Below are 25,326 nucleotides of genomic sequence, written 5' to 3'. Positions count from 1 at the left end.
GATTAATTTTAAGACGGCTATTACCTACTACATCCGTATTGTTTGTTTTAATCGATTTTAAACAATCGTTGGTTCAGAAATCTTTTAACATGAAAATAATAATAACAATTTTTATTTATTATTTATTTACAAATTTTTGTACACACACATAATAAAGAAAGATGACAGGAAAGAAAGAATTTACAAAGGTAATGCTTATTTCTAAAGAAATCTCTTCCAGCATACCTGCGAAAGGAAAAGGAATAAAAGAGATGTAGACAGTGTGTAAAAAGCAAGTTCTTGTAAGTCCTTGTTTCTATAATTTATTTATTTTCCTACTTTTTCCCGCACGCCCACAAAATACCAGACATATAATAGTTACCCGTAGAATTCATTTTAAAATGAAATTGAATCTTTTATTACTTTTCACGCTTTATATAATAACCGACATCAATGTGCGAAAGCGGCGCAGAGTGTGTGTGAAAATTAATAAATGTCATAATCATGCTTTAAGCGAACGCGCCTCGAGCAACTTCAAACCTTTGACAGCGTGAAACTGAAACGTCCTCCCTTCACAGAGTAAACTTCCCCCACGTTTAACAGCTGCTTGTCTGAACATTTTAATTTTCATTCGTCGGTAAAACATGTTATTATTTCACAGTCCTCTTTTATTATAATTGTGACGCTCAATGTTACAGATTGAGCTCGTTTTTTCTTCTCGTTGTGCTCTGTAAACAGCGATTTTAGAATCTAGCCAATATTTCGTTCTAGTTTTAAATCTAGGAAAGATATGCTCCGTGCATTGTGCGGTATTCAGTTATACTGTCCATATAATGCAATATCTGAAGATAGCTCATAAAATGTTCCTGCATTGGTTCTGACTTCTCATATCGAACATTCCTCGTAAACGGATCTCAAGAATGTGCAAGGCTATAAACGGAGTTCTTAGTTATTTGCAGTGATTCCAGATGCTCCTTTGCGAGGAAACATTGTTCGAATGTATTGCAGCCACATTTCGTTTTAAATCCATTCGGCCGTTGCAAAAGTTGCAGTGTTGGATAGAGACAATAAAATAATTTTCCCATATAGCAAAATTAAATTACAGACACTGGAAATGCTGACACTCCGTTCCGCAAAGGATTTATGAATGGGAGAGCGTTGACATTGATTTATTTTTGGTTTTGTGAAAACGCGTTCTATTCGAACAAATGTAGAAAATAGTTTTGTTTTGGTAACAATGCCTTCATTGCCACTGCTCGCAAATTGTGTTTGGATACCCAGTGGCTCCTACATTTACTCTTGAGTCGATTTCACTTGCGCATACTAGGCTAGCATAGTATCGAAAAGGTAAAAGTAACATTGAAGCAAGAGGTAGGGTCGTTGAAAACTGGCGCTCCGTCGCAGAGCGGTGTAATTGAGCATATGATACGTGGCGCGCTGACCGGCTGTGGCCATTCTCTGGGAACGAACTCCACAGGCCTGGCCTCAGTAACTCGATATATTAACGTTAAATACCTATTTACCACCCAGCGTTATCAGATTATTCCCGTAATTAATAGCCTTAAAATTAAATGAGCCGCATGTATTGTGGAAACATTTGCCGTGAATAGTCTATTTTCACGGAGAATACAAACAACTGAGTTGTATCAGTTTATCAAAACAAATTTCCAAGTAAAATGGTTTTGTAATGCTTCCACAATTCTCTTGACAACGGTGTTTAATTTTCCCGCAAACAATAAAGTTCATTTTAATGAATTTGACCTAGGCAAGGTAATAATAGAAGAATGGGGAAGTTTTGCTAGGTAGGTTAACAAGATGGCATACTAAGAAAATATAAATGCGTCCGTCAATAACTCAACAAGCAAAACATCTCAGTTGTCACGGATGAATGATTCCAGCGGAGTACTAATTGATTATGGTGATGAAGAACCGTGATAATAATGTAAGTACTGCTTATCGTGTGCTAAATTGATTATATCGAATTTTATCTTGCCATCCACGCGATACGCGTAATTAACACGTGTTAAACACTCCTTAATTGAATAATGTTTAATAATGAACAATTGATTGCAAGTGCACGTTGATAGCGGTAACCCTGGAGTATTCCTCTAAACAGCTAAATAGCTATATACGTGACCACATATCAGACGGGCCGAGGCGTGTGGTCAATCTGCAGCTGCGCATTGTGTCGCAAAGTACATAAAACATACACACATACCTCCAACGCACTGTTTGTATAATTATACCTGACCATACCAAAACACGTGCAACCGATCACGTTTTAGATCCTTCAGTCTATTTCGCAAACGTAACGTGCAGCAACGTAGGCACGTACCAATCTCTCCCATAAATATACAAAGCCATAAGTGGCTCTGCTATCAGAATCTTGGCCCTGGACAAATAAAAACCGCAAGAGAAAGCCCTTGAGCCCAACCTTCGACACGGCCAATTATTTACATAAAGAACAAACACTTTTATCGTGCCAGATACGGTATCTCTAAATATCACGTGGATATTTCTTCGCAGAAAGAATTACGCTAATCCCAACTTAATGTTGTTTACTTAATCGTTATAGCATTTCCGATGATAAAGTGAAGTGTAATTTGGTTCACTTTTACCGCAATAAGTTTAGCTTCATGTAAATGGAAGTGGCGATAAGAACCATAAGTTGAAAGCGTAATGGCCAGTAATGTAAGCAAAGAAAAGCCCGTATCGCAACATCGATCACGGCATTACCTAACACGGAAACATGACAGAAACCCATAACAAACAAATCCCTGAAGTAATAAAGAGCAGTATCTAGGAACCCATTGGATATTGCCGTTGTGTAGATTTAGAGATTAGCCACGACGCCGATGGGATTGAACAGGCTATTATGTAAACAATAAACATGTTTTAACCCATCAGAATTTACTAAAATAATCACCATACGTGGGTAGAAAGGTTCAACGCCCACGTATTACCATTGTAAGGACTGCAGTGAATATTTATGTTCAAGCAAATGCTGTTTTTATTCTCTTCGTTATCTACATGATTGTTGGTTGAGTAAAATCGACGTTCAAACGGTCTACACCCGGTGTTTTATTATCTAGTGTTGGCTTTTTACGCTTCAGATATTCTAGACGCTTCTCCGGAAAGCCTTTGAACTTCAACATCGTGGCATATCTTAGTACATATATTATTTACTACTTGCCAGACTGCTTTACACATTTTGTGACCAACCGCGTCTATGGTAACAAATTCTGTGGAGGGTTTTTGAGAGAAAAATATAAAACATAATGAGAATTCATTCTTAAAATTTCTTTTTTATTTTTGTTTTCGTCTTCTTTGTAATTTGGGCTAAAATCACTGCTGCCATTTCTAATTGGTAAGAAACTTCCCTTTCATCGTCGTTTTTATATCCAGGACACCATTGAATTTGGTAGGCTTCCCTTAAAACTAGTTTCTGTAAACACTGTACTTCTCTTATTTAATTAAAACTTCACTAAGTAGCAATCCATTGGAGAAACACGATACTGACAAAAACATGACATCGATAGAGTAGTCTTTTATGTCAGTCGCAAAAAGCGGAGCACTGAAATGAAAATTATTAGGTTAACGGAACCCCAATAGATATAATGGCATTGGAACATATCGGCTATCATATCAAACTATTCTGAGAATCCCTAAGTTCTGGTGTTCCATGTATTGATAGTAATCGAAAAGATAATTAGCTACTGGAACTGATTTATTTTATTTATCATAGCCCAAGTTTATGTTGACATAGATAATTCTGTTAATCAGATTATGTATTTAGTACATAGATAGATATAAGACGGTAGTTGAAAACTATGGAAGCGATGATAGATAAGCTTGAAAGTAAGAACAAATCAGAATCGACAAACTAATTGATGGATCGATGAAAATTACAAACCGTAGCTTCAAAATATATTTGAATACATGCAAGGCTCCTGAATACATTATAGTAATTCGTTATACTTTCAAAATAGAAACGGTGTACTTAATATTTCGCCTATTCAATCCGCTTACGCATGATGACATAGACGAATTTAGCGCACATTTCCTATACCTAAAACAACTAATATTTTAGGCCTATTCATTTTGTGTATTCATTCCATGTGTCATGATTAAATTTTCCCGTAGCGGTTACAGTGTGAAGTCATATGCGATTATCGTGCAAGTCGTGTCCGGCCGTGGCCCCTCGGTTTAACGTTACTCACGATAAATAATCAACGGCCATATCGTCACGGTTTCTTTCAAATCTCCATAGCTATTGTACACTTTAACTCGCCTTTATGAAACGTTTTTTAGGATCGACTTGTTAAGAAATAGTTATAGCTTCATGCGTTGTTTCTTCAAAGTCTTCTTCAACTATAAAATCTTTGTTTTATCTTTTGTTGATTTTCATTTTCATTTGTCGTGATCATATTGTTGATTTATTTTCTGTTTCATCGCCTTGTTTTCTTAGTAGATGTAGCATACTCTTGGCATTCATATTTTGTCATCAATTTCCCCAATCGGATGTTCATTTTGATTGAAATCTCGATATGATTCAGTTACGTACCAATTCGGAATGTTTGCGTGAACAACAAATATTTTAAGTTTTCATGTCGAAGTATAAATCTCGATTTAAGAAGTTATAATTCTTATTAAAGTGATATTAATATAAGATATCCATATAATATAGATATTTTCTTTATGTTCCAAAAATAGAACGAGCTAGGTTCAGTAAAGTCGCGATGGCGACCTTCAATTGTCAAACATAATTGAACTCTGCGTAGGTCAAAGACCCGTGGCCAGATGTTCTCTTATTCGCAATGTAACATCTTGCTATAATGTATCTTCTCCAAATATTATGTTAATATTGCGATATAACGGATTTTTATCAAGGCCGCTTTAACCTATGCAAGTACACGTCAGGCGAAAGTCGTAAACATAACCTCTATACGCGTATGCATTAGTATCTTTTTACCTTCTTTCACATTCCAAAGGTGTTCCCAACTAGAGCATATAAAATGCTCTCAAAGGCACTCCGGGGACCAACAATAGGGTGTTTTATGTTCAAAAGTACATACGAGCGCGAATTATAGGCTACCGTTGCTTTACACTTACAAGTACACTTTCGGTATAAATTGTATTTACATCTAGCGAAATCGTAAGGGGAGAGTGAGGTATAAACATGCAAACACTGAGAATTTTGAGGGGCGAAGGGTTCGTAGAAATTGTGGAACGTAAAGTCGGGGACACAATGGTACTTTTGCCCATTAGTGATTAGGGTGGAAATAACGAAATTAAACACAATGGTGGTATTTTCGTGATTTCAATTTGCGCTGTGGTTTAAAACTTTGAGCATATATTATTTAGCTAAAATAACACGGTAGGTATTCACCAACACAAAACTGAGTTTTAACTCGCACTATTAAAATTTTGTAGGCTTGCCATTTTCATAGAATTTGCATGTGTATAGTTAGATTCTACATTTACAATTATTAGGCATTCTGTTCAGATAATACAAGTCATTTTTTGTATTCGACGGTTGACGCAGGTGTCACGAAACGGATGTGAACCGGCCAGTGGCTCTTTGGGTGCGGTCGGAAACAATAAATTTATGAAACGGCCTTTAAACTATACTTCTGTTAATTAAACAAGTGGATCATGTACTGCGTTATGCTAATATGTAGACCGAAATAGTAGAAAATTATAGAGTTCTCTGTTCAATTATATTAGAACCTATTTTGTGTCCTATTTAACATATGCCGTCCTACCACTGGACAAAGGTTTCGCTCGTCCCTTTTTATTCTCTTTGTAAAGAGCTTGTTCCACCCAACTTGTGAAGGAACTGTTCTACTAGATCTTCTCGCCAGCATTAATTTGTACTCCCGAATTTACGATGTATCTACATTAAATAGATGAAGGTTGTTTATCAAGAATTGTATTTTCCTGGAACTCCCAGAATATTTGGCTTGGTAACCATGGTTACTGGTTAATCAATAAGAACCGTCAGTGTTATTACGAATGAATCTTTCCTACGCATGTACGAAATTATTCACAAATTAAACTATAACTTCCTTAATAGGCCTGGTAAGTGGTAATTAAACTTTGCTTGATCAAAGAAACTATGAAAACGGAATTTCATACAATCAGCGTGCCGCTATACAGAGTGTGTCGTTCATAATCACATTAAATCCTATCACATATACTTTATGATATTCTATGGCGAATTGTTAAAAAAATAACCTAATCCATTCAGTGATTTAACCACAGGAGTCATTTTTCGTTTTTATAATTTACAACATGATGTGTAAAGCAGAGATAAAGTTAGGAGTATCGAATGTTCTGCTCAGTTGACAGCTATCAGTTTTCAAGGGAGAATTTCAGTTGTTTGTAATGACTGACTTTTATATGGTGTTCTAATTTTCGCACATTTTTATTCTATTTACTTTGTTTGAAAAATTCATTTTTTTATTTTTACGTATATTTCTTTTTTATTTCTGTTAATCGACATATATTAACCAGTATATTAACGCATTTCATTTAATGTGATTATGAACGACACACCCGATATTAGTTAACTTTGAGAACTATGTTGTTATCTGTATACGCAAAATTATACTGTGAAGATTTTAAAGCTGTAAATACTAATTCTGAAATCTTTAATTATTCCAAAAAATATTGAAATATCTCCTGATCTATCTTGATAATATCATTATTATTCCATTTTCTAGTGATAAAAATCTAAGACAAAGCCATTTCGTTTATATTATTGGCACCATTCGCAAGTTCGAATTAAAGTTTAATTAGATGATCGAATTCTGGGCTCATCGTTTGATAAAGTCATCTAACTTATGGACTGGCAAAACTTCGTCGATTATTCCAAATTAAGTTTGGAAAGCGAACTGGTACCAAAATACCGTATCTACCCATCTGTTTTAAATAGCATCTTGTGTACCAAAACGGCTTTAGTAATGTCATGGTTAATATATTTTACTAAAAGAAATCATATTTTTTTTTGTAACTTCTTATATTAGTCACTTTAGCCAACACCTTAGTATAGTTTCCATAATGCAGACGGTTATTTTCTCCGGAATGAGACCATAAATTGCAGACGACGACAAGTACTTACCTTCATGAAAGAACTATGCCCCGGCTTTCCTTAGCGCTTCAAGTAGGTATACCGAAATTAAGAAGAGGCTATTAAAGCGCTGTGTGAAGTTCTCTCTCTACTGCAAAATAAGCAACAAAAAGAAATAAAGTACTTATACATATATTAAATCGTTGACGATAGAGGAGTCCTATGGATTGCAAAATTGGGAACCTATCTGTTGTCGTTATTATGCCCAAAAAACCACAATGTGTCGATACCCGTGACGCCAATATTAACCCGTGGCACTCCCTCATGCGGTTCGTTATAAACCCTCAAATAGCTGCCTATACTACGAATAAAACTGCCTCATACATACCACATATACTTACTGCTGAATTCATTGAGTCACGTATACACACGCTATTGCCGCAAAACTGATGATAAATATCACCCTGTGCGCTAAGGGTTACATACCTAACCCACTCATCCATGCTCATCGTATTTTCGATTGAATGTTGGTTCATTCTGATATCATTTATCTATTTTATGACTTAGGTAGTTCCAATTACAGCTCATCTGCATTTATTTTCCTGATAATTATCCCAGGGCTGCCATTTCTCTTCATTTGCATATTACAGACTCATCCACAATTAATGCTGACTGACGGGACGCTTAATTTTATAACTTTGGCGAGCTTTGATCAGCTCAGCCGTCTATTAGTGTCGTTCATAAAATAAAGACTTCGGGGGTTGTCAAAGTTTCGAGTCTTCAGATGGAGGACTAATTGTTTCTCAAAGAATTAAACAAGTAATTGGTGTGTACAAAATTGCGTGAGCGGCGTTCGGAAGTGGGCTACGCAGTCGGCGGCATGCCAGTAGGGAAGCCCTGTGTATTGATCGCTCGCGCCCCACGCGTTATGACCATCGGCGACAGGAGGGCGCTCCCGGCTTCCCGTAAACACTCCGATGGGCTCAACATGTGTAATAGAAAAAATATTCCACGCAGTCAACGAGCTAATTCGGGACTTCTCAGAAATATGGGTCTTCTATACAGAGTTAATTATGAACAAAATGTTATTGCACCTACATTAACAGCTGGAATTATTGGACTGGTATAATTAATGCTCTTGTAGTAAAACAAATTATATAAGTCAGATGCCGCTGTAATTTAATAAAAGCTTGTCTGTAGGGCGCCCGGCCGTTTGTCGACCTCTACGACCCGAACTCTGAGGTCTTTGTACTAATAGCCCTGCGCCTAATCGCCGACCCTGAGCACTGAAAGTTTATTGTCCTCCTATGAATAAAGTACTGAATGTGAACACAATTTCATACAAATCGTCGAGTGCTCGACGTAATGCTGTCAAATGACGTGAATACTAAACAAAACCAAAATTTGTTTCCCGGACTATTCCATGTCTACCAAAATGCAAATATGTATTTCACTATGAAGATAAGTCTGAAGTAAGATAAGTACGAGTATATGATTATTACCTATTCTTAAGATAGAATAACAATCTGTAATCCTGTGTCCTCCAATTTATTGTACTGCTGTTTGTGTTTGTTCTATAACAATCTGTTTATTTATAATACCAAAGTAATCTCCCTAATGGGAGTTTGTTTCTTTTGAACAAAAGTTGCATCCGACTAACGAAACGGAGATTTGTCCCAGTTTGTAGTCCAGTGTTTTCAATACAAACATTGCGTCGCCGCTCGGACGCAAACATCCCGCGAGTGAAGGAAGTGGGTTAACCAAATATAATTTAATCACTTTACGATTAAGTTGCATCGTATGTTGTTTCAATTTACTCTGCACGCTCAGATTGCTTCACCCTTATCGTGTTACCATCCGTTAGTCAAAGAGTTACGGCACAGTGTCTTGTTAATACCGGAATGGAATTCATCTTTGTTTATCCAACGAGCTTAAATGCGGGTGCATTGTGGTGTCATCCCGTCGTTTGTGCCCCGATATTACAGCTAGTGGTTCCGCGAAACGGATAAACAAGATAAAGTGTTCGTTTAACGCCTACCTGTATCTACAAATCCAAAGCACGGTATATCCGGACGGTCAGCGGATATGGCCCAAACCGAGAGGGTTATGGCAGAGGGGAAATATCCGAGATATTTTCTTGTAGGGGCACGAAGATTTAGGGCGTGAGATAGTAGGCACCTCCGTGTTTATCTTCGTTGGGAGCTCGTTGATATATTGGATCTCCGGCGAAGCATTTGCCAGTGCGGGCGCAGAATTTCATTAGAAACGCCCTCTGGTCTATTAATTTATCGGTTTTATTGGAATCGATAGGAGACATATTTTGATGTAAAATCGAAACCAAAGTCACTGTAGAATTCATTTTGTGACAGTAGAACGCGTCGTACGGAAACTCATCTATTCGTCTATTCAGTACGTAATCGCACGTTCGTCTCGGTAATCTGTTCTATTGTTTGTGCAGCTATTGTCACAGACGATATCGTACATTTGTGTTTGTAATCGAACATCACAGAACGCCTAACGGCACAAATCCTAACGTTACTCACATCATCGTGATTTTGTGTAAACTTTGCTTCGCTGTGTGAACTTCTAATAAGTTGGAGTTATAGAACAATCAAGTGCAATTAACCCAACTTCGGAATGGCATTGTACTTATTAGTTTTAGCAGAATTTTTTGTAGTTCTCTAACGATGCATTCCGCTTTGAGTTTTAATTAATTTCTTCAAATACTCCACAACCTAGATCTGGACCATCATTTATGCATCTTCCATTTATCATTTCTGAGATAACAACATCCTTCTGTCATGTTATCCTGTGCTTTGTACTAGAACTTATAAATCAGGATCATTTTAATGCCAGCTTATTTGCACTAGCTGTATAATGAGCACGTAATATTACCTTGATTGGATCGTATGATCGATGTAGGCATTATATGTCTCAGCCAAGATTTCCGCCGGATAGCGTCTCGTAATACCTTCTTCGTTGTTTCATTCAAACGTGCGCCGAGTTTTAAAAGGGCTCATTAAACGTTCAAAGATTCTTACCTTTGTCTGCGTGTTTACTTCAATGTTTTATACAAACTTTGTACATAGTAGATTTCCATAGTAATATGGGAAAGTAGCAAAGTAACAGCCCGTATTTTGGACCCCATGACTAATTATCTTCTGTTACTCCAAAACTTGTCTCATTTCGAAAAACACTAGAGCAACTTCTTGCAAAATCGTAGCAATATCTCCTAAAGTATATGCCATTTAGTACTTATAACCTTATCTTACTTTACTGTCATATTGCCATATCGTCACTGACACGACACACCCTGGTATTGACTCTACCTTTAAGAAAAACGCATTACGAACAAACGTGCTTACAATACTCATATTATGGCCGATATCAAAACCGACATCTGATTCCGATTGCCCCTGCCTTGTATGGTAAGCCATCAGCCTTATCAAATATTTTGTTGGTCATTACGACTTATCAGAAGCTTTTGGTATCTGGCCAGAATGATGATATGGAAAATGTAAAGTCTTTCGAGAGGTTTCCAAATTATTTGGAATTATAAGAGGTGAAACTCCAAATGTAATGTAATACCTTATTTAATCACCTCGCGTAGTAAACAAACTAGTTCCTGAAACTTACAGGTACTGATTGAACAACGCTGCAATCCAAACTAAACTATCAATCAACAGAAAGTTCACAACTCCAAGCAACCTTAGACGATCATTCCTCATTTGCATCAGTTATTATAAACTATAGTTCGGCCATTCAGAGAATGCGTTCCTGACACGTCGCGATTGAACTGACGACGTAACTTTGCAATGGCGTTGCAGTTACGATAAAAATATTTTTGCTGGTTGTTTACCGTTTTAACAATTGAGGAGCATTAAAACAACATTATTATATCAATAATCAATGAATGTTATAATTTTGTGCCAAACTGAGTGTCAAATAACTTGGTAAACAATATTTTTCTAAATCTATACTGCGCTATTACAAGGTTATGTCAGCGGTTTATATTTTGTAGTGCTGTGCTAAAAATAACAGGCAAGTATCGTAATCTGTTCTTATACAGTTATAATATAAAATAATACGTTTTGATTTTCTTTTTAAGAATTGGAAAATAATGGACTATAAGACTTAATTATAACGTTTATGAAATATAAAAATAAAACTATGACCAAACCGCATTTTTATACTTAGATTAAAAATGGTAACCCCAAATGGCGTTATGGGCCGCCATTTTGTGATGCTAAAACAGTCGTCCGTTGTCGTTTCGTGCGCATAGACCACGTTTTTCAAGTGTTTTCGATCTGTTTTTATTTGATTACCCGGTTTTTGTTAGACCGAGATATCAGGATTGATTCTGTTATTGATAATAATATAATTATACATGTAGGCGAAGATGATGATGAAGACACCACCTCCTCAAGCAAATCGGAGTCTGATTAATATTCTGTTCGCACATTCAATTCAATGTACTTGTAACAAAGAATAAATAAAACAATTTTATTATATGAATATTACCTTTTTTTGGTTTCCACTTAAATAACTAAAATATAAAACAAATGATTCCGCCAATTTAAAACGAAAATAATCTTAAAATAATGCGGCGGTTCATTTTGAAGGAACGGTAACGAACTCAGTGTTATGTTGTGCCCATCACTAGTCGTGACTAACTGATAGGTGTCAGGAACGCATTCTCTGAACGGCCGAAGTATAGTACATACGGCAACAGATTGTTTCCTACATAATCAAACTCGTTCACTGCTTCGTAGGCTTCCTACCATAGTTTGTGTTTACACGCTTCGCTGACTCGATTGTCTAGTGGAACTTACTTGAGCACCACAAAATGTAAACAATGCTCAGAAATCTTCGTTAACCGCTTTCGCAGTGTCCGCCTTTGTTAAAGGAATTACCGGCTAATTAGCAAGTTCTTGAGTAATTGCTTTTAGTTCTGAATTAATTTCTTGAGAAGTTTACAAGACAACCAGCATGTTCATCTCTATTCTCGTCATGAAATTAGCGCTAAGACACGCACTTAAAACTTTACACCCGTAAAAACAAAATGGAATGGTTCTATCTACAGCTGAATAAAATGTCAATTTTAAAGCGTAAAGTGAGCGCCAAGTTTGGTAAATAATTTAGGCCAGTTGCGACGCCGTTCGCGGACAAATTGCTCGTTTCCAGCACTTCTTTGACCTAAAAGCTTTTATGCTAGTTAAAAAGTCTCAATTAGGTACTAAGAGCGGCTCACGCCAAGATTTTTCTCAAGAGAGGTACTTTAAGAAGACTTGGATGTCTTGAATCAATTATATGGAATTTCAAAGTAAGGCTCCAGTTTTCAAGTAGAATTCGAGTTTTCGCATTAGAAATTCATGTTGCATAAACGTCACACTTTTTTAACTCGTTCGATTGAATAACCATTCAACAAAGTGGTTAGTTACATGAAGAATTTATTAATCCACGCCATGAATTTGCGTTATGCAATGAAAATTAATGCTCGCGTATTACTTAGCGTAATAGAAGCGTACCACATAATAGATAGGCATCTGATTTATTAACACCTGCAAGTATTCATTATCGCTCCATAATTCTAGTTCAGTTTAAAACCTTTAATGGAGTTTTTCTATGTACTATGAAATTCCAGTCTATACAATTTTCAGCCGTTGTCTTGGCTTTGTTATCCTCGTGTTTCACATGACAACGTCAGTTTCTGTAAAGATAGTAAGCAGTTTAATCATAACAACATTCAGTGCAGGCAGGCAATCCATTGTGTGGGCCACAGCTGTGCTTGACGACCCGACGTCCTCTAAATACAAATCATTGTCAAGTTCAACAGAAGTAACGTGTTAAGACTCTGTAATATATAGCTTTTAAATTCATTAATTTATACCGACATTAAGTTAACGATTCCAAAACCTAGCAGAATGTAAATTATTGTTCAATTTAACAAATCCATCACTCACATACTTCAGGTTGTCTACATTATGTTCATATCGAAAGTTATGAAATACGGCGAAATATTGCGTACAATCTATCGTTTTATAAGAGCTATTTCGTACCACTGCACAACTTTGTGTTACGAACAGAAATCCACAATTATTATCACTTTTTCAACTTGTGGCCCACAATGCATGTGTTATATAAATTCAATAAGATAAATACTCAACAGTCCAAATTCACACTTATCAAGGAAATTAACTTGCTGTGAACACATCAGCAGCTGAAGACTATGAGATAATACTAATCTCAAGTTACTTCCTACATTTGCGGTTTCACTCAACCCTTGGAATTGCTCTGTGTGTTGGATATCTAAGATTTTCATGGTCTAGCAAGCAGAATTTATTGCCATCCGAGTTTAGTTCGTATTGTGGACTATAACCGCATAAACTTTGAGCTCTTATTTTCAAAACGTGTGAAATTCATTACAATGACACACATTCTGCCTCCTAATGGAACCCATTAATGAATAATTCAAATGATCAGAATGCATGCCAAATGAGTTTGTTTTTACAAACTAAAGGTAATTATGTTAGGTATATATATCTTGTATGAATGTATTTAGAAGTCTGACGATTTAACATTAAATATGTAGTTAGGATTTACCCAAGCATTTCCCATACCATGTCTTTGTTCAGGTAATAAACTAATCCCAATTACGCCGCGATTTTCCGGTCCCATATTTCTGATCCTGTAGTTCCTTTGTTGTCGGCTTCAACTGATCGCTCTAGTTCGTGATTTATATTAGAACCTGAGCGTGCCAATTCATTCACGATCAGACTTCACATTTGTCTTTCGAAATTGGATAGCGGATAAAAAATATAGGTGTTTCCGTATTCGCTTTGTGGTTCAAGTTCAAGATTCCACCCGCCTGGGTTATTGACCGGCCTCGGTACATGCGCGACGGGCGAGGTAACTTTTCTTTGCTCTACGATTTTCACGAAAAACCCATTCTATTTTTAGTCTAGCTTCAACATTACATAATGTGCAAAATTTCAAGTCCCTTTTCATTATCCAATTTAATATGATCTTGTTTCTTTGAACATCGGTATTTTTATTGCTCGAAGCTGTGTTCATTCAACATTTTGGGGTATTGATTATCCTCTTATCTAAAGCGGTTGTGTTTGAACAAGGCTTCGTTAAGCCCTTTTATTGCCTTGCCCTGCTTAACTACAATCGGTAAGGGACATTGATTTTGTTTTGAAACTGGACAATATCTTTATGTTGGCGTCAGGTTTTGTGGCTTTGCTTTTTGCTTCTCTGGTTATAAAACTTTAACAGCTTAAATATTTGTTGAGCAACTGTCTCAGTAGCTATTATAGCAGCATTAGATATGACCACAAAGCGTTTTTGAATCTCGTCGGTAGACTCAAAACTTGTTGGTAGTTTGGAAGTGTTTCAAACGGTTCGGCTATGGTGGCGACTAGTCGACGGTTTTGAGGGAACAATGGTGCGTTGGTGATGTTATTGATTGGTAGCAACAGGTGGCTGGGGCGTCTCGTCCCCCGCGTACTGCTCCGCACCATCACCTTCACTTTCTTCTCGGAGACTAAACAAAGCTTTTGAGAACATCCCGACATCCAACCTAAGGCATCTACAATTGACAACTACGTAATGCCAAAATATATGTTTCCTCCATTCTCTCAAAACATTTTTCCTGTCAAAGCTTCTAAGAATTGTATAAATCTTCATTATAAAGTTTTTCGTAAGATGTTTGATAATGTGCGACTTAATTTTGTTTATGATAAACGACTCTCAATCCTCCACAAATAAACGAGCTCCAAACTCGGAAAGAAAAATGTCAATTAGCGTTAAGTATTTTAATAATGAAAATAAATACGTAGGCTGTGGGCTAATGGAAGTTTTTAATTAAAATCTGTGAGAATCGCGTTTGGACAATTCCTTATTGCTTTTTAATGGTGTGTTGGCTTTTGGTAGTTAATTTACATGCCCTTTATTATTAATTCTAGTTGCTGGTTAGATCAGTCATCGGGGACTGTTTGATATAGGCATAAAACTAACATGACATGACTGGCCCTTAGCCTGTCGTGTTCCTGATACTAAGTATTATCTTTATTGCCGTTCCCAGTATTCGATAGCAATGTAACCGTGTTTATCCGCCGGCGATCAATCTCTCCCAGTCAATTTGTTTGGTGTGCTGTGTGTAAATCGGTTCCTGTACGCTACGACCGACGTAGTTGGTTGCAATTTATCGATAAGCTGTGATTGTTTACTTCTCTACCCTCCCCAGTTGTCAGCAACATGGTTATGACGCTGAAAGTAGATTTAAAGCATATCGTGCTTAGGGACTGTATTTATAAACGTAGAAACCCGAGCCATCCGCACCTGCACATTTATCTGTGAAGGTTACGGATAATTGTGTTTTGACATCAACGTTAAGTGCTTATGTGATTAGCTTTGTCATGGTTTTTACTTAAATACGTGGTTTCTATTATTATATTTTAAGTTTCCGCTTATTTAATGGACAGAACATATGAATTCACTCAAGCACGGCTGAGTTAGTTTTATCGCCTTGTTCGCTTAACGCTTTGCTCTTCCGTATCGTCTGTTTATTAATTTCGGGTCTTCCTTCATTCAATTTTTCAGACACCTGAATTATTTATTTCCCCTTTAATTTCAATTGTATTGCTTAACATTGTTGGAGACTTGTAATGTAGTTAGGAGGCCCTTGTTCGTGCAAGGATAACTCGCATGCGGTTTGCATGTAATCAAACTTGCTGGCCCGAATTCTAGGAAACAAATGTAAATGTAGAAATTATCACAAAATAAGTACGATTGGAATTTTGAAGTCGTACGATAACTTTAAGACATTAATGCTCTTTCATTGTATCACCGGATGTTATTGTGTATTCTGTACGCGAGGAGTGTTGACAAAACGTCGAACGTCGATGTCGAGTGCTTTCTGAATTAACTACGAATTCCGTACTTATAAGGAAGACGTTTTAATAACAACCAATCTTGATTACGAAGTGCGGATACGAAACGGTAAACTGGCAGCCAGTCTGTTAGAGGTTCAAATATCAAACACACGTGTTCAAATAGCAAGAGAAGACTTTAATGATGAATCCAAAAAGAAATCTAACTTATGACTGAGTTTAGGATACCTACGTTTTACTACTTTGGTTCCAATTTCGGAGAGTAACTTTCGAGGAATATTTTTCTTAGACTAAAGAGACCCGAGATCAAAGAACCAATTTTACTAGAGATAAAAGTGAACACTTGTTCTTATTGTTATTACAAAGAACTTTTGTCTAGAGTGGACAGCTGAGAGTTAAATAAAGATTCTTTGTTTACCTTTGACAAACAAAAAAAAGTGGACATCCACTTGAACAATCCTCATTTAAATTACGATAAAATTTTACAGTACAGGTTGGCACTAGTTAACTGTGGCCCACATTTCATGCCATCAAAGTGAATTGCATAAGGAATTCATAGAAATGCTCGCGTTCGCCATATGTTCAGTAAAACAGGAAGCAATAAATACACTAACTACGTAATAATGTGTAAACTTTATAATCCTTGTCGAATTCAAATATTGCATCGTTAAACTGGATCTCTTTACAGGTTTGCGAATAGAGAGCTATGAAAATGACCATTAAATTGTTACAACTTCGTAATTCTTCTTTTTTATCAAAACACGTTTTGCAGAAGTTGATAAACATTTCCTCATTATTCTCGTTAATTGAAAATATTTTCGCAATTTCATTGAAAACCTGGTGTATTTTAATTTAGGAACTGTTTTGTTTTTATAGGTCTCTAGAAGGTCGGTGAAAATTAAAGCGGAATCTTGCCTCGTGTTAGTTACAGCGAAGTATTAAATTAGCAGTTTCGGCATCAATTAACATTTGGTTTCGCCGTTATGCGGTTTGTAGAGTACGATTTTGAGGTCGCAATTAAAGGTTTGTTTTGATCATCGCTTGTTTGTTTAGTATATTGCCTAAACAGTCGTGAACAGAAAGCACTTTCTCTTTGATTATAATCTTGACGTCTTAAGAGACAGCTTTATCTGACTTCTAGAGTTCCGTTATTCTAGGAGGTCCTCTTTCCATAATGAAGTATTTAATCTATGCTAATACCAAAACCGTCACCTGCCACTTGCGTTTTATGTGGACACATGATTACTTCGTCAGGTGGCATCCGTACGTTTTCATTCTTCGATAAAAAACCGTAACCCTAAGGTGTATTGAAACCACAGATGTCTTCGGCATTTCTGTCTTATTAAAGTTTTTTAGTCGTTTATAACAGACCGTTATCCAGCAACATAAGGTTACGTTAGAAGTAATTTATCGAAGCCTATTTAAGTTCTTGAGTTGGTTAAACATGTTACCACTGCATTACTTTCATGAACATCCTTTATACTTCTTCTTTCCGTTTTACAAATAACAAGTTTAACGAATCATTAAAATTGCGTTTTAGACGACCTACATTCTAATTTCGATTTCCAAAAACTAGCACCAAACGCTTATCTTTCACCCAACTTTCCCCCGTCTATATGAGTGTTCGGCATTATAAATCACTGTTGTTATCATCGACACACAGCTATCGCGCCGATACATCACCTGTTATCATGAGCTTCAAGTCGTGGGAACAACGTTTAACCGGCTCAACTGTGCCAGATATACGCCATCGATAGCAGCTTGATTGAACTTCTATGCTCTGATTATCTTAACTTTCATGTTATTAGGCAACAGCTTTTAGTGCGAATAATGTGTCATGGAATATGGATTTGAACTATTCCTTTGTATAATATTGAGTTATTGTGACGAATTTCTTGACTTCTATCAACATTTCTACATTACTAAAATCTACTCGTGCCGTACCTAATCGAATTGTCCACGGACGGGCACACGTTTAAGATCGCTACGTACAATTTATCGATCTTACGATTACGAGTATTAGAAACGAATCAGTCCTACCATTACGCTAATATTAATAGAAGGAAATAAATAAACCCTTATTGTGTGTGACTGATATTTTAATAATAGTCTGAATGGTGTACGAGATAACTTTGACGTCACAACAAAATACTGAGAATCAAATGTATCCCGTAAACGCCCACTATGTCACAGAATTACCTAATATGACCTACCATCCAACATTGGAGATTTAGTAATACCCTTCTCCAGTAAGTGGCATAGTTATCTACCACACGAGGTACTAAATTATTTAAGGTTCACCTATTAGCTAATGTGTCTTACCCTCGTCATCCGAATTTAACTACACACAGTAACCGAAAGAATGTATGGTTTTATTGATTTACGCAAAGACTGCCCCTGACTCGGGAATTAACAAAATATTTATGAGAATAACCAATAGGGGAAAAATGCAATAATTATTCTGGCTTCCTCACGTGCTCCGAACATACTCAAGCAATCGCCATTAATAATTAAATTGTTAAAATGTACATATTTTCTGACTCGTTTGCTGAGGAATTTCCCGTCTACTCTATTGTTCTTACATTCCAAAGGACTATCACACTTAATTTTATTCCCTTTGAGAACAAGTAGCTATCAGGTAAAGTGTTGCTATGTTCTTTAGACCCCTTTAACGAAGGGAAACTCGCAACCACATCTAACCACACCCATGGGAATCAAAGGGCCAATCCTGTTTCGTGCCCCACAATCTCGGAAACTAAAAGGGCCGGAAATCCTAGCACTGGCCGCCCTTGTTAATTTAACAAAATACTTAAACAGGACCATCAATTTTAATAACACAGCAAATTGGGACAAATTCGCTTCGCATTAAAAGTGATGTCATATTACAAATTCAGATAGCTTTTATCGTGACACCTAGTATCAAATGAATAATGAAACCACATCTATATGTTATGCAAATTATGTTTCTGTATCACATGTTACGATTGAACTCGTAATTGATTTTTTAGAGGTTGATTATATCATCGACGTAGAGGCATAGCCAGGCCTGAATAAATGTAATTGTTCTATAAAACTGCAAAAGGCGAACAGCTGGCTCTGAATTAAAAATGGAATCAAACCGTTTTTAATAATGAACGTCTGCTACACATACCGATATCACCGGTATTTTTTTCAGTTATTCGTTTATTCAATGACGATGCGAAATGTTATCGACAGTTTCCAATAGTTCCTCTATGCGAAACTCAATAACTTTGGAATTCGATGACGCGTTTGTTTCACATTTTATGCTCTATTATTGTTTGTTTTGTCACCTATTTCAGGTAAACTTAAGCATGCTTAAAAGTAATAAATTTTAATGGATTTAAATTAAGAAAACAGTGTTAAAAATTTCAATGAATATAAATTAATAATAGTGTGAATACAAAAAAAAATATTTAAAAAAGCGTGGGGTGCATGGTGTCAATAGTTCTAAATATTTTATTGACAGATATGAGTACAGTGATTTTCATTTCGATAATATCTTAAAAGCACCCCACGCTTTTTTAAAATATTTTTTTTGTATTCATACTATTATTAATTTATATTCATTGAAATTTTTAACACTGTTTTCTTAATTTAAATCCATTAAAATTTATTTTCTAATTTTTAGTTCGTTTTTCTATAAAAAGCGTGTTTTTTAGTTTTTTTTTAAACTATTATTTATTTTCTACTTTTTAGTTTGTTTCAAAACTATTATTTGTTTTGTAGAATTAAAATTCTCTTTAGTATACAAAAAATTGTCAATATTAGAGAAAACGGCTAAAGATAATTATTGGAAATAAAAATTTACATCGAGTCCTGCCTTATCGACTGTAGAGAAAAATTCTAGAAAATTTTAATTAATTTTCTTACCTTATCGACTATAGATGAAAATTATATAGGTAAATTAACAAAAATCATATTTTGCAAATTGAAAAGCCTAGAAGTCGGTGTCTAATGGATGTTACTAAGTTAATTTTGCCACCGACTTCTAGGCCGGTGCACCTAAAATTAGTTTTTTTTTGCTTTTTAGTGTTTTGGGAAGTCGGTTTAATTTTTTTGTAAAAAGGTTATTTATTCAAAGCTTTTCAGTGATACGAATAGTTGTCACTATCCATACATGTGGGAAGTTCTCATCAATACAAAGAATATAAGTCCAAACGAGGTATTTTACATGTTCAGTTGTCGAGTTCCCTCGACTTTCTCTGGTCTCCATCATCAGGTCAGCTCCAAATCTTCACTGTTGCATAGGTCTTGTCAATACGAATAATCTAAGCCCAAACACGAGGTAGTTTACATATTCAGTTGTCGAGTTCCCTCGACTTTCTCTGGTCTCCATCATCAGGTCAGCTCCAAACCTTCACTGTTGCATAGGTCTTGTCAATACGAATAATCTAAGCCCAAACACGAGGTAGTTTACATATTCAGTTGTCGAGTTCCCTCGACCCTCTCTGGTCTCCATCATCAGGTCAGCTCCAAATCTTCACAGTTGAATAGTGCTTTTAGGCGTACACCTGAGTGTCAAGTTTTTACCCTATGTATGCCTACAACTTTTGAAGGTTGCCCTCGATTTCTCAGGGTTTCCATCATCAGATCCTAACCTGATGACTATGGGACCAACTGCCAGCTATTCCGAGTCGAACAAAAAAAGAATCACGTAAATCGGTCTATAAACCTCGGAGTAATCGATGTGTATGTGTAACCTCCTCCTTTTTGGGAAGTCGGTTAAAAATGGAATAATTTTATCAAATTAGTGTATTGTCATCGGTCCTCAATAAATCTACAAAGTTTGAACGAAATCTGGCCATTTAAAGTGGGTCAAAATCGCGCCCAAAGAAGTCGGTTACAAACATACAAACATACAGGTGAAGCTAATAAAAAGCGTGTAAAAAGGAGACATATCCTACCATTTATTTAAGGCGAAAAAGAAATAATCAACCGTATTTACTTCCTCATCAAATTCCCAGCTAAACGAGACGTAGAACACTCCATATGCGCATTTAATTAATATTCCCGTCTGAATTCCCCGAAGCTTCGCTGCTATTATCAAACTGCGTCTCAGCAATGAAAGTTATCGTCGTACCGTTTATCAAAGCGGGGCTCGGCACAAGTTCATTAGCTCCAGCTGATAACGTGACGTGGCCGTTTTAACCCTAAATCGTTGACGAACAATCTACAGAAAGTACACAAGCTTTTGTTGATTGTGTTTCTTTTTAATTTACTCAAAATTTTCAATCTTGGAAATGTGAGTATCATTCATTACTATTCAGATAGCATAGTAATTAAGAAAGGTTCTCGGTATTCACTTGAAGAAGAAATTGATTTCGGCAATATTTTCCTGCTTTCTGGATCTAACAATACACGTAGACAAAACTTTAATTAAGAAAAGCACCAGTGTTATGTAAATGTAGCCGTAAGTAAAGTAGGTATCCCTTTGACTTCATCACAAATAAGAAAACTGTATAAGTGAGATTAGATTTGCGACCATTTACTTACTCAGTGAAATATAATTTTGATTTGTACGAAAGTATTTACTTAGCGTTAATTCTCTACTGAGAAACCAGCCAATAACATTTATCATTTCAAAAACAGAATGCTTAATTATTTACTTACTTAACATTAATTTGTAATTCAGAATCCGGTCATCTATTATTATAAAGTTAACTAAATTCAACCAGCTATTATTTTAGTCCTTTGATGACATACAATTTAAAAAAATCTTGTAGTATAATCATACTATTACCCTACCAGCACACTGCAGAGTAACCAATTAATTGGCCGACAATTGTTGGTTCGATGGATTTTTTTTTTTGAGAAATAATCTGAATTGAATCGAAGACTTAAGTCGGCCAAATACCTGAGTGCTGCTATATGCTTACTAACATTCATCTTCATATTGACAAACAAACTATCGGCCTATTAAAAGTTCGTTTGTAGTCTCTCTTAAACATTGGCATACTTCTGAGAGCTGACCAATACGTTTTTACCTGCTCTTCTAACAACTATCGAATGAATGAACTCGCTTTGATCCTGTTACTTTAACCGAAAAGATTTCGAATGCTGCGTTGGTTAGTCGTAAATCTATTCTCATGTATTTTTTGCTTACTATCCACGTAAATGTACAGCTGTTAAACTATTTCTTGTTAGAAATAAATTATTGTGGTGAGTGTGTGTGGGTTAAAATTTTTGAATTATTTTCTTTCTATAGGCATACCGGTAATATTAAAGTTTGGATCACTTAATACACTTTCGTAGGTACATTTAAATTCAAGAGGCCAATACACATAAAATAATGCCAGAGAATACAAGCCTACGAATAAGAATAAATGTGTAGGTACAGGTTTCATAGGACATGCTAAATACGAAAACATGAATGATTTTTAGGCTTTTTATGTTAAGATTAGACCGTAGCCCTGCAAAGGGCAAATAGGAAATGGCTTGTAGTAGTATTATTAGCAGCCAATATTGTTACATAAATATGTACGAACCTACGAACCCACGCGTGTAGCAAAGTATACGAAATTATTATATTATTTTCTTGTACGCCATTATTCGTAAGAACAAACACTACAAGTTTTCTTACTTGATTATGTCATTATTTCGTACGATACGAAACAGAACAAATATTTACCGCATGTAAACTGTTGGCGTACTTAGTAGAAATATTAAAAAAGTTTTAATTAATACTATCTTTAGGTTTCGTTTACACTTCATTAACTAAGAACAAATATGCTTTAAACCTAAACCATGTTTCAATATAACTTAAGATTTTTGAAAATCATTTAAAACTTTATTGTATTTTTTCCTGTTTAAACTTTGAAGTCATTACTTCTTAAATTGTAATTACTATTTATAAAAACACACATTAATCTATCTATATCTTCTATATACATATAATAAATCTGTAAAAAAACTGTGTCTGTACATTGAATATATTAAAAAAATAATAATTGGGTGGGGTTTAGAAACAGTAATGGAGCACAAATCCAAAAAAAAAATTCTGTCTGTTTGTCTGTATGTCTGTATGTCTGTATGTCTGTTTGTTTGTACACGCTAATCTTCCGAACTACTGAACGGATTTCAATGATTTTTTCTTTGTTGTATCAGTATTAGGCCTGGTCAACATATAGGCTATAATTTATCTTCGAAACTTGAAGACCTGATGCAGAACTCCAACAGACCAATAAAACTATAAGAGATACAAATATGGTGCCGTGGCAAAAATTGTTCCATTTGATGAGCATTTTCAGCTGAGATTATAAATTTTAAGATCTGGAACACCTGATGTGGAACCCGAAGAGCCCAGCTTCTCTGTACCATATACAGGTATGCCGTTTTAGCAAAAGTTGTTCAATTTGATAAGCACTTTCTATTGACTTATACAAATTGAAGATCTAAAACACCTGATGTGGAACTCCAGGGGCCCAGCTAGACTATAGCATATAGAGGTATGACGTTTTAGCAAAAGTTGTTCAATCTGATAAGCACTCTCTGTTGACTTATAAAAATTGAAGATGTAAAACACCTAATGTGGAAACCCAGGAGCCCAGCTAGACTATAGCTTATAAAGATATGACGTTTTAGCAAAAGTGGTTCAATCTGATAAGCACTCTCTATTGACGTGTAAACATCGAAGATCTGGAACACCTGATGTGGAACTTCAAGAGCAATACTACACTTGAAATGTATAGAAATGAATGTTATGAAATAGGTATAGTGAATCAAAATAAGTAATTAGTCCGTCTTTTAGATAACCCTAAAATAATGGACACGCATTTTTCTTTTCTCTCTCTCACAAACAAATAATAACGAAGATACAACAACGCTTGAATTTCGTGTTAAGTCACTGCTTAGTACAAATTTTACATACCTAGACGTGGCGTCACGAGCCTCCACTCTCTAACTTTGTTGCGTTTTATCTTCATTATTATTTTGTATATCTCTTCCAGACCTCGGGACTACAGAGTTCCAAATTTTTGGGAGGCAAACGTGGGGTCGAAGCCAACACGCTGAAGCCCTTTTGAGACAACTTTAATGAAATGGTGACACAAAACCGACGATTATCCCTTTATACACTATAGAAATGAACCCAAGGACAATCCCCGGTGGACGTCGTTAAAAAAAAGACAATCCCCGGTTCTGTGCTAAACTATTGCTAACTATGGAGGAAAACTACTTGGGCTATTTTGATGGGATGTTAGTGGATGACAATGTATTAGGTACATGTAAAAACGGCAGGTGGAGACTCGCCACCTCACTTACTGTAACCAGTCACTGAATAGCAACAAGAGGGCAATAGGGACATGAGCGGCTGAAGGGTGAGGATACCTCGGCGGACTTTAAACGCGGATTACGCGCTCCCTGTGCATACCATGAGGCACCTACCCTCCGAGCAGGGCCACTAATCCTGCTCTAGCGACTCCACTCTGGACGGCCAAGCCAAGCCAGAGGCGTGAGACCTACCCCCGTCATGGTTCACTCCGACCGGCCGGAGATGGGGGACAGTATACTCTCCCTGGAGAACTCAGTATATATAGCCCCGCGGGGTCGCTACTCCCCGTCATCAGCCTCAGATGTCTTGCGGTGCCTATATCTCATTATTATTGTCGTTATTATCTCAAGAGCCTTTGTCCCAATTATGTTAGGGTCGACTTCCAGTCACGATGCAACTGAGTACCAGTGTTTTACAAGGAGCGACTGCCTATCTGACCTCCACAACCCGGTTACCCCTTGGTAAGACTTACTGGCTTCTGACTACCCATAACGACTGCCAAGAATGTTCAATGACAGTCGGAACCTACAGTTTAACATCCCCTCCAAATAACGGTCATTGGTATCCAAAATATACGTAGAAAGTACATACGAACTTAGAAAAGTTGCATTGGCAGGCACTTGCCAGACCTGGAATCAAAGACGCACGCTCATACTTGAGAGATTGGTTCTCTACCCACTAAACCACCACGAATTCCACTAAGTCACCACGACTTTGTCATCTATTTAATGTTTTTTTACGAAATAATACCTACGTGTAATATTTTTGCCACACACAACTTAAATGCGGTCTAATTAGAATCACTACTTTTATCCCTATGGTCACGTCTATTGCGACTATTCAGATCTTTGATTTTGCTGACCCCATAGTCGCTGGCATAAGGGACAGGATCCGCGTACGAAGTCGCGGGCAGAAGCTAGTTATCTAATAAAATAAAACATTATAATAGTCCAAAACAAAATAAAATAAAACAAAACATTAACATCAATTGTGTCAGTGTTTTCATTGTTATCAGTCACGATAACACTGTTAACCTACTTACTACTCGATGATGATAGTTCATAAGCTTTATTACAAACAGTTATATATTT

At 36.2% G+C, this 25,326-nt stretch overlaps 1 protein-coding gene across 6 annotated transcripts in view; it reads left to right on the top strand.

The window, feature by feature from the left end:
• The window catches only part of LOC124634981 (tyrosine-protein kinase Src64B), a 66,775-nt gene that overhangs the window by 33,995 nt on the left and 7,454 nt on the right, over positions 1-25,326 (top strand). The gene's annotated exons all lie outside the window — the stretch shown is intronic.

This window comes from Helicoverpa zea, chromosome 12 (genome assembly GCF_022581195.2).
Source record: "Helicoverpa zea isolate HzStark_Cry1AcR chromosome 12, ilHelZeax1.1, whole genome shotgun sequence".
In the NCBI taxonomy this organism is placed as follows: domain Eukaryota; kingdom Metazoa; phylum Arthropoda; class Insecta; order Lepidoptera; family Noctuidae; genus Helicoverpa; species Helicoverpa zea.
This window is presented reverse-complemented; position numbering and strand designations above follow the sequence as displayed.